Here is a 9,537-nt window from a genome sequence, read left to right as displayed (position 1 = left end):
AAAGCATACCTTAAGTGTTCAGGTAATGGTTTAAGCTCAAGTGTAGGAGCTTCCTCAATAGATGGCTTGAGGCGCTTGGGAGATTTGTTCAGCTCCTCCATTCCAAGAGATTAAAAAGGCATATCCATCTTCCTTTTCCAGGGAGAAGCATTCAGATATTGTAACTGCTCTTCACCTTCATCATCTTCGCTCTCAGAATTCCCTAACAAGGCATTTTCTAATATGTCAGACTTTAGCAATTGATCAAGTTCTGAAGTAACCACCTAATCGACCAACTCCACCTTTAAGCACTCCTCATTTTACGTAGGGAATTTCATGGCATTGAATACACTAAAAGTTACATCCTGATCCAGCACTCTCAAGGTTCGGCCAGTTGCCAAGAAAGGTCTTCCCAAGATTATGGGAATCTTATTATCCTCCTCAAAATCAAGAATTATAAAATCAGTAGGGAAGATGAGCTTATCCACCTTGACCAAAACATCCTCAACAATGCCTCACGGATATGTAATAGAATGATCAGCCAGCTGCAAGGTCATATAAGTAGGCTTTGGATCAGGTAAGTCCACCTTCTTGAAGATTAACAAAGGCATCAGATTGATGCTAGCTCCCAAGTCACACAAGCATTTATTGAACGACACATTTCCAAAGGTGCAAGGAATAGTGAAGCTTCCAGGATCTTTAAGCTTCAGAGGCAACTTCTATTACAGCATAACACTGCATTCCTTCATGAGAGCAACAGTCTCTAAGTCATCAAACTTCACTTTTCAAGAGAGAATACCTTTCATAAACTTCGCATAACTAGGCATCTATTCAAGAGCTTCAGCGAAAGGTATGTTGATGTGAAGTTTTTTGAACACCTCCAGAAACTTCTCAAACTGCTTATCCAACTTTTTCTTTTGCAGCCTCTTAGGAAAGGGAGGTGGAGGATAGATTTGTTTCTCCCCTGTATTACCCTCAGGAGGAGTGTGTTTAATAGTAGTCTTCCTTGGCTCCACTTCAGCTTCCTTCAACACTTCTTCTTCAGTTACAGCTTCTTCATCCGTCACTTGAGAGTGTTCGGGATTTGCAACCTTCCCAGACCTTAATGTAATTGCATTTACCTGCTCCTTAGCTTCCCTTTTTCCTGGTACTTCAGTGTCACTAGGAAGTGTACCAGGATGACGATTTAACAAGGCATTGGAAATTTGTCCAATTTGATTTTCCAAGGTTTTGATATAAATCGCTTGGCTCTTGCACTTGAGCCTTAACTCCTCCAAATCAGATTTTTCAGTAGACTGTTGCAGCTGGAGTTGCTGCCTTGGCGCATATTGTGTCTGTTGAAAACCAGGGGGTTGTACTGCTTTGCTGGATACTGTTGATAAGGTTGTTGAACCGCATTCTGAGTGTTGCTCCAGCTAAAGGGATGATTGCGGTAATTAGGATGATAGGTGGTTGGCACAGGTTACTGCGACCTCTGAAAGTTGCTAAAAAACTGAGCTGATTCACTAGAGATAGCACACTGATCAGTATCATGGGCACCAACACAAAGCTCATAGACACTAGTGATTTGATTAACTCCATAATTAGCCAAAGAATCCACCTTCATCGTCAACGCCTTAAGTTGAGAAGCTATAGTAGTAGCTGCATTTAACTTCAGAATTCCTGATACCTTACCCTAAGGTAGTCTCTGAGAAGGATTCTGGTATTCATTAGCAGCCATCAGTTCAATCAATTCATAAGCTTCATCATAGCTTTTCGCCCACAAGGCTCCTCCTGATGATGCATCAAGCATGGGTCTAGAAGTAGTACGCAAGCCATTATAGAAGCAGTTAATGATCATCTAGTCGGGCATCCCATGACGAGGACACTTCCTAAGCATCTCCTTGTATCGCTCCCAAGCCTCACACAAAGACTCTCCAGAATGCTGCGCAAATTGAGTAAGAGCGTTCCTGATTGCAGCAGTCTTTGCCATAGGAAAGAATTTAGTAAGAAATTTATGAGCCAAATCTTCCCATTTAGTATTTAGTGATAGAGCCCGGTGGCAAAGAATGTAACCAGCTCTTAGGTTTATCCCTCAAAGAGAATGGGAAGAGCCTTAGTTTTATAGCATCTTCAGATACTCCATTGAACTTGAAGGTGTCGCAGATCTTGATGAAATCTCTGATGTGCATGTTGGGATCTTCTATAGGAGAACCCCCAAACTGAACTGAATTCTGTATCATCTGAATCGTACTAGCCTTGATTTCAAAAGTGTTAGTCATGATGGCTGGTTTGACAATGCTAGACTGCATATCATCAATCTTTGGTTAAGAATAGTAAATCAAAGCCTTTGGATTCGCTTCTGGTTCACACATTGCAACAAGAACTTTATTTTCTTTCTCAACTAAGATTTATCCTTCAACTTTCTCCTCTGTAAGAACTTCTTCGAAAATTTCCTTAGCCACTACTACTTCTTCCTCAGTATTATTGTGACGCCCTCAATCTCGGGGTTAGGAAATGAGGACCCACACACCTTTAAACTATGAATAAAATAAGCATAAACCCCGATTAACTATTAACGGGATCAAACATGATAAAGTTTGAGACAAGATTACAACTACCAACAAAAAAATATAATTTATAACCCAAAATAAAACCAAATTTACATAGTCGATCCCGACTTGGAATCGACAGATAACCCATTGTATCTTAACAACTTTTCGGCTAAGCGCTTGCTCACTCAAAACTTATTCTACCTACTCTGACATCTGGAAGCCCTCAACACGGTAGGGACCACCAGGTACGCTCTTATGAGCAATGCACCTAAGCCTGGCCATCCTCTTGCTTAAATGTCATGGTTAAATTAAAAAAATATATAAGTATAAAACTCAGCAAGTAACTATAACACAGTTCTATGATACAAAATCCACAATATATCATTACTGTTTTCAGGGCATTCTACTAACATCTCTTGGTTGCAGATTTCTGTCTTTTGGGGCTATGAAAGGGTTATGGAGAAAAGCTTTGGGCTTTCAGGAAACAAGGCTCAAGATAGGGTGAAAGACGATATTCATCACAAATCACTAATAGGATCACAAATGATCTTTCAAATGGAAAGCGAGAATATTTTCATCATTGGGAATCAATTATACGATTAATAATATTAACGGAATCAAAATCAGGGTTCACAGGCTATAAACTAATCAATATCACAATCAACTCTTTTCAAAGCAATATAAGCCAATTCATTTTCAAAGAATCAATTACTGAATAGGAAATTCAATTCCTCTTTAAATAAATATGGAACCCTTGATTGGACAACTTTAACTTTCATTTCATAATAATACGGGTGATCAGTACGTACCGACCTCCATCCGGTCTTTAAGGTACCTATGGCATAATTTCAGCCTTAAACTGGACTAGCCACGCTAGCCTCTTTACATGACTGGACTAGTCCCATTAGTCTCTTATGTCTCAATCCAATCCATCAAGAATTCGTTTGGAAAACCTTGTGTAGGAAAAATAAAGGTTTACTAAATCCATTTTTATCATTACCGAGAATATGAAATCATTCAGACTATTGCAAGTCGAAACTCATTCTTAAGTTCAATTTCAAGAATTCAAAGGAAGTGAATAAACCAAAGATAAGCAAAGTTCAATGCTAAGGATCTTGATCAAATGATAACAAGGTATTCAAGTTAGAAAATCAAAACCATTTTAAGGATCATTAAGGAATAACATAAACAAAGGAATAAAGGATCATTACACAAGGGGTTCGCAAAGGTTCTTATAGGGTTTACAAGAATTACAGGTATTAACAAGTGATCAGGATAAGGAAAGGTTACTAAAAGGTTTAAATAATAATGTTATCAATAAAAAGGTTCACAAGGACAATGACAGGGCATCTCAAGAATGAATAACAGGGGTATATCATTATAAAAGTTCAATACTCTACATGGCATGAACAATATCCTCTTTAAATCAATTTACGCAAGTAAGTAAATATAAGTCATATGTCATAGGTCTATTTGTATATTCGAGGATTCAACTCAACTCAAATAAGAATATAATAAGTAAATAGTGGATCTACCGTCAAAGAGATCTCGCAAAGTAATATCTGTCAAAGGATTCAGAAACAAGGTTCATCTACAGACTTGAGGAATTAATTCACTGGAAGAAGTTCAAGAACATGCCTCAGTGATATAAATCAAGAGTGTGGATTTAATCAAGTGACAGAGATCTCGTCAGGGTATCAGATAATTACAAGGATTTAATCTGAAGAAAATCAAAGTGTCAAAGTCAGGACATGAAGAAACGTCACAGAAGTTAGTCACTCATGAACCAGACAATACATCGAGTGTCAACATTGAAGTGGTGGAATTGATTCATAATTTCAATGATTTTCAGAAGATATTCAGAAGATTGGTTGCTGCTCAGGATTAGTATTAATTCTCTATTAATTAATTAAGTCATATAATTTAATTAAGAAAATAAATTATATCTGCAAAGATTAAATTATTGATTAATTGAATTAATTGATTAATTAATTCAGAATTAATATTAAGGACTTTCAGGATTTTAATTGGTTTAAAATCTATTTAAATTCAAACAAGACAAACTGATTGTATTAGTATGACAATCGGTATGACAATAAATAGTCATACCGAAAGTCATGCTAATTCATTTAATTGTCTTGTTAGAATTATTATTAGATTAAAAATCTGTTATTAATTTCAGCAAGACAATCTGATTGTACTAATATGACAATCGGTATGACAATCAATAGTCATACCGAAAGTCATGCCAGTACAGTTGATTGTCCTACCGAAAGTCTTGCTGAGCTAAAAGGAATTGTCATGCCAGTTCTTTTGTGTTCGGCTGTTTGTTTTAAAAAGAAGCAGAAGACCAATTCAATTAAAAGAATCCAGAAAAGAAGTCAAGAACATACAGAGAGAAAAAGCAGCCAAATATTTCATCTTATCTGCTAATTCAAGATCACAATTTCTAGTTTGTAATGTTAAATCCAATCAACTAGAAATCATTCTCTTGTTCTTGTGTAACAATCTAGCGGATCAAAATCCCTAGAACTTAATCTCAAATTGCGTTTAGCATTTGATTCTAATTATTACAAAAATAGAAAAAGTTCATGTCGAATTTATTCTAGATTTGTGATAATTTATTTGAGATTAATTCCTTGTAATCGATACAGTTGTTGTAACACCTTTCAAGTTTATTAATATTTTTATTTAACTTGAATTTTGTTTCACATTTTGTATTCCGCATTTATTCGATTATTTGGTACTGTTTGTATTCAACCCCCCTTCTACAAACACATTGGGACCTAACAGTAGAGTTACTTGCTTGAATTCGCTTTCCTGTTTCACAGAAGTTGAACTACTGCCACCTAGTATACTTTCCCCTTTCCTAGCCAGAATGCCCTCACGCTCCAAATCTACAATCCAAAAAACAAAACCTTAATTAGATTCCCACTTGACGTCCCCAGAACCCTTAACATTTCCCTTAATTGCAATACCCTAAGAGTACGTATATACTCTATTATAAACACACAACACACTTATACCATAACTCACATAATTTAACCATATAGACTTCGGATCACGTATTGCGATACAAATATGACATATAACATTTAATCATTGTATTTCAAACTCTATACTCGAGTTATCATAACAATACATAATCTCATATCAAGACGACTCAAAAACCCCCCTTTTACATCATTAATTCGAACAAAACAAACAAACAAACCACATAATTCTTAGAAATCTCACATGCATTCATTTGGTAAAATATTGGATTCAAATCAATTATGTTTACAACCATAAACCATTCGGCTTTATCACATAACAAAAAAAAGAGATCCAATAATTCTTTTAGACTCTAATCTTGTCAAATACAACCTCATATCTTAACATGCAATCCTTATTTCATCCAAATCTAACTCCAATTCATCATTATAATTCATGGAAACACATAAGCAACACTTTAAGCACATAATCCATTTTAATTTTCTATAAATTTGACTTATACCATTCGAGTTTCTCAAGAAACATCACATGCAATACCACAAATTAACATGCAAGTATAGGGATCATTTATAATCTTTAGTTCAATCCAACATTCATCCTTTTAAACCTTTTTCATAGAAAATCGAAGCAAGTTTAAATCCTCAAATCAAAACCCTTTATAAGCTTGAATCAAAATCAAAAACCCCTTTTTAAAAAGTAGAAATTCGAACTAAAAACCACTAATTAAGACAAAAGATTCTTTGATAATTAACCTTAATTACCTTAAGCAAACAACTACTCCTCTCCTTATTATTTACACAAATTCAAACCAAACACTAACACAAAACCAACCAAATCACTTGCAACCATTTTAATGCTACCGTTCATACTATCACACAATAAAATAATTCTTCCCACATAATTTTTAAGAAAAATTCGACCATAACAAAGGTTCAAGACCAAAAGAAACTTAGAACATTGACATGCAATGACTTTTAGTGACATGCATATAGATTCTTATGACATGCATCCCATTTCAATCAACTAAACACCAAAATCACTTAGTAATAAACCTTATTTCCCATCTTCTAAACACAAAACTTCATTTACCATCAAAATTCAAGAATCCGTCAAATATTAAACATGCAAGCTATATTTTAACAAGAATACATCATTTCACTAAGAATATCACATTCCTAAAATCCCACCGGCTCTCCTTGGATCATGGCCGGTGGTGGTCGAACTCAAGAGTGCCCAACACGGGTCTCCTCTTTGAGTTTTGAACCTTAAAACCATAAAACACACTTGTTTACATTCCTTTATGATCACATACCAAGAAATTACACTTTCTTGAATATGACCCAAGAAATTAAGCTCAGAAAAGTTGCTTATAAACTTACATGCAAAGTGCAAATGAGTAGAGGGCTGAAAATAATGATTATTGATGGATATATATTTGAATTTAATCTATGTTTTAAGGTTGCATGTAAGAGAGAGAAGAGAGATGGAGAGAGAGCCGAGAGAGAGAGAGAATTCGGGAGTGAGGAAGGAAAAAGAGAGAGAGAAGAGAAGTGAGGGAAGAAAGGGAGAAAAAGAGAAGGGTGGGTGGTTTATATAATGGTATGGCAAGGGTAGTATGGTAATTATGCCATAATTTGATTTTCACTTCTTATTTCTTTTATTCTCATTCCCAAAAACGAATTTGAATATTATAAAGCTCTCTCAGAAAAGATGAGAATGGAACGAATAATAATTTAGAGCATATATGTCGAAATTAGATTTTCAGCCATATTTTCAGAATAATTTTTGAGCGAATGGTTGATTAAATACGGATTTTATAAGATTATGCTGAAAATAGCATTTTAACTCCATAAAATCATTTTAAAATGTAACGATCATGAAATAAATCCGTTTACCATTTTTAGGAAGTCTCTAAGACTATTTTGAAGGTAACAAAACAGATTTCACGCCTTGACCTTATTCGAGTAATTTTATAAAAATGTTCAAAGGTCTAATAATCCTTATTTTAAATCAAATAAATCCCTTAAATCCTTTTAAAAATCAACAGATCACGTAATCATGTATACAGACAAGCAAGCACATATATTCACACATCACAACTCATATCTGATCATAAAATTTCCCATTTTTATTATTATTCCTCTTTCGCGTATCGGGTCACGTTCTTCCTGACGGCCTGACGCTCAGCGTTTCAATTACGCTTCACAATTATCTTTATCAACCGACACTTCACTAGAACGTAATACTTAATTAAACATTTCATTTCACATAACATTTCATTTCACATAACAATATATATTTTATATTTAAACACTTTAATCCCTTTTTAAGACGGGATCCGTTCTACCTGACGGCCCGACAACACAGCTTAACCCCTAAGCTGACTCTTTAAATTGGAACGCATCTTTCTACGCTCCCAGATACTAATATACAATCAAGACAATTAACCATCAAAATTATTTAATCACATAATTTATAATTATACCACAAAATCATACTTTATTCCCTTAATTACGTCACGAAATTCCCAGTCGTTACAATCTACCCCCTTTAAAAGGATTCTATCTCCAGAATCTGGTCTAAGCAAATAGATGGGGATACTTTTCTTGTATTTCACTTTCTAATTCCCAAGTTGACTCTTCCACTAATGGATTTCTCCACAACACTCTAACTAGAGGCAAAACTTTATTTATAAGCATCCTCTCTTTTCGATTTAAGATTCGAACTGGTTGTTCCACATAAGATAAATCTGGTTGAATTTCCACTGGTTCCAATTCGATCACATGGCTCGCATTAGCATTATACTTCTTTAAAAGAGATACGTGGAATATATTGTGAAGATGTTGCATTTGCGGAGGAAGCGCTAATTCATAAGCCACATTTCCAACTTGTCGTAGTACTTCAAATGGTCCAATATACCTAGGACTCAACTTCCCTTTCTTTCCAAATCTGGTTAAGCCTTTCCAAGGAGATATTTTTAACAAGACTTTGTCTCCAGGTTCAAATTGCACATCTTTTTGTCCTCGATTTGTGTACTTTATTTGTCGATCTTGAGAAGCAATTAATCTTTTTCGAATCATTTCTACCTTTTCTTTCGTTTGTTGAACTAGCTCTGGGCCAATTAATTTGCACTCACCAACTTCGTCCCAATATGCGGGGGATCTACACTTTCTTCCATACAACGCTTCATAAGGCGGCATGCCAATACTCACGTGATAATTGTTGTTGTAGGAAGACTCATTCAATGGCAAATGTTCCTCTCAATTTCCTTTGAAATCTATCACACAGGTTCACAACATATCCTCAATCGTTTGAATCGTCCTTTCACTTTCTCCGTCGGTCTGCGGATGATATGTCGTACTCATTTTCATCTTAGCTCCCAAATGATCATGAAATTGTCGCCAAAATCTTGAGTTAAACCTCAGGTCTCTATCAGACATGATAGATACTGGAACTCCGTGACGCATCACAATCTCGTTCAAATACAATTTGACCAACTTTTCTAACAAAAACCTTTCGTTTATTGGTAAGAAATGAGCTAATTTCGTCAATCGATCAATTAATACCCAAATCGCATCATGATTAAACTTGGTCTTTGGTAATCCTACCACAAAATCCATCGCGATATGTTCCCATTTCCATTCTGGTATGTCCAGTGGTTGAAGCAATCCACTTGACCTGTGATGTTCCGCTTTTACTCTTTGACATGTATAACACTTACTTATCCATTCTGCGATTTCCTTTTTCATGTTTGGCCACCAATAATTCTCTTTTAAATCCTTGTACATTTTCGTACTTACAGGGTGAATTGAAAATCTCAAGGTATGCGCTTTATGCAAATTCTCGTGCTTTAGTTCCTCAACATTAGGTATCCAAATACGTGAGTTAACACAATATATCCCCTTTTAATCCTTTTGAGCTTTGATTTCCTCTCCTGACAACTTATTTTTCTCGCGGTTTATTACTTGTTCTTGACAACATCTATTCTTCTCCAAAATTTCAGGTTGAAATGACATAGCATACATTACTT

At 35.3% G+C, this 9,537-nt stretch overlaps 1 non-coding gene across 1 annotated transcript; it reads left to right on the top strand.

The window, feature by feature from the left end:
• The first annotated feature begins 1,829 nt into the window (after positions 1–1,829).
• On the top strand, positions 1,830–1,936 carry LOC141682534 (small nucleolar RNA R71). Its single transcript, XR_012559815.1, has one exon. It is a non-coding gene; the product is annotated as a small nucleolar RNA R71 (small nucleolar RNA).
• The last annotated feature ends 7,601 nt before the right edge of the window (positions 1,937–9,537 follow it).

The sequence above is a fragment of the Apium graveolens genome, chromosome 1, assembly GCF_009905375.1.
Source record: "Apium graveolens cultivar Ventura chromosome 1, ASM990537v1, whole genome shotgun sequence".
Lineage (NCBI taxonomy): Eukaryota > Viridiplantae > Streptophyta > Magnoliopsida > Apiales > Apiaceae > Apium > Apium graveolens.
This window is presented reverse-complemented; position numbering and strand designations above follow the sequence as displayed.